The 2190-nt window shown below is 34.9% G+C and overlaps 1 pseudogene; it reads left to right on the top strand.

Annotated features, from left to right (window-relative positions):
* Positions 1-873: 873 nt before the first annotated feature.
* Positions 874-1810, top strand: LOC101964492 (olfactory receptor 5AC1-like; annotated as a pseudogene).
* The last annotated feature ends 380 nt before the right edge of the window (positions 1811-2190 follow it).

Raw genomic sequence — 2190 nt, 5'->3', positions numbered from 1 at the left:
GTAATTGTGTTCACCTATGAAGGTATTTGGAGAAAACTACTAAAAATTGTGTTAGGAATATGGCAGGTTTTGAGGAATTTATAAGGTTAATTTATATGGTTTAATCAACCCTCTGGGATGGTTTTTGGGGAACATATAATCAAGTAACAAAGTTAACAGACTGAAAAGCATGAAAATAGAAAACTTAACTCAGTGTCTATTGTTTGGCTCATTCGTGTCTTGGAGGAAAGAATGAAATATCCTTATTATCAAAGGAGAAAACCCTTGTTTTATTTATTAGGAAAGACATGAAAGAATTCCTGGAAAGAGAGATAACATTTAGACTTTGAACCAGAGTCTTATTTTCATAGGTTTTAACATAAAATGTAAATTATCTTTTTTATTGTCTCTTTTTTTGGGGGAGGGGTACCAGGAATGAACTAAGGGGCACTCACGAAGCCACACACCCAACCCTTTTTTGTATTTTATTTAGAGACAGGTTCTCTGAGTTGCTTACTGCCTCACTGTTGTGCCACTATGCCCAGCAACTGTTTTTTTTAGTCTTAATTCCATAAAACATTTCCTTCTTAATACATTCAATCTTAAGGTATATGTGAATGACAAGTTTTCAGACCAAATCCCTTAGTGTTTATAGCTTTTCCCACAATTGTTTCAGTAACTATATGCATTTTAAAAACCTTACTTCACAATTAAATATATGAAACTTATTTTTAAATAGTATTTTAAAAGCTGAAGCACTGTATCTTCATATTACATAGCACTCATCTTCATGAGCAAATTACAGTGGAAACAAAGTAATTCCACTTGTATTCTATATCATTTTGTATAAGGCTTGATTAATGTTTTTAACCTCTCTCATTGCAATGATTAGCCTGAGTAAATATTATGGAGTCAAATGAGACACAGGTGACTGAGTTTGTTCTCAGGGGACTTACAGTCCGTCCAGGGCTGCAGGTGCCCCTGTTCCTGGTGTTCCTTGTGATCTACCTCATCACCATGGTGGGCAACCTTGGCCTGATTGCTCTCATCTGGAAGGACCCCCACCTTCACACCCCTATGTACTTATTCCTCAGTAGTTTAGCCATGGCTGATGCGTGTACTTCATCCTTTGTGACCCCCAAGATGCTTATCAACTTTTTATCAAAGAATCATAAGATGTCCTTGGTTGAGTGCTCCATACAGTTTTATTTTTTATTTTTGTAACAGAGCAACCACAGAAATTTTTCTCCTGTCAGTGATGGCCTATGATCGCTATGTAGCCATATGCAATCCCTTGCTTTACCCAGTGGTGATGTCGAACAGACTCTGCACTTGTCTGATAAGTATGTCATATGTAATTGGTTTTCTGCACCCCATAATTCATGTAGGATTATTACATAGATTGACTTTCTGTAGGTCCAACATAATAGACCATTTCTACTGTGAAATCTTGCCACTGTTTACAATTTCTTGCACTGACCCATCTATTAATGCATTAGTGATTTTTATATTTGCCACTTCCATACAAGAGTTTTCACTTCTGAGTGTCATAGTCTCTTATGCCCGTATCCTCTTTGCTATCCTGAAAAAGAAGTCTGAGAGGGGAAGAAGCAAAGCCTTTTCCACCTGCGGGGCCCATCTGCTCTCTGTGTCTTTGTTCTATGGCACTCTCTTCTTCATGTATGTGCGCCCTGGGTCAGGTCCAGATAAATATCAAAATAAAATGTATTCACTGTTCTACACCATTATAATTCCCCTGCTAAATCCTTTCATTTATAGCCTGAGAAACAAGGAAGTTTTAGGTGCATTGAGGAAGGTGATGAAGAAATAAATATTGTTCAGGAAACTTTCCTTATTCTTTCTATTTTATAATTTTTAAAAAATAAATCCCAATATATTGTAATTTTTTGTCTCACAGTAAGAACTTATAATGTATTGTTCAATGAATGAATGAAAAATTTGTGCTAGATATGTTTGTGTTAATTATAAACCATTATGATCTTTGTACTTTAAGAATAGATCTGAATTGTGGTTGTTTTAAATCCACACTCAAAGATGAAACTGAGATCACTGCATTACAAAGTCTTTGTAAGATGAATGAACTATTTTGTTTCTAGATATATATATTTGATACTCTTTTGAATTTAACATCTTTTAAGACTTAGCCTGTTTAAATCCTTCATTTATAGAGTATTTATTCTCTTAATTCTT

This window comes from Ictidomys tridecemlineatus, chromosome 3, assembly GCF_052094955.1.
Source record: "Ictidomys tridecemlineatus isolate mIctTri1 chromosome 3, mIctTri1.hap1, whole genome shotgun sequence".
Lineage (NCBI taxonomy): Eukaryota > Metazoa > Chordata > Mammalia > Rodentia > Sciuridae > Ictidomys > Ictidomys tridecemlineatus.
Note: the sequence above shows the minus strand (reverse complement) of the source record. Positions and strands in the feature narration are given on the sequence as shown.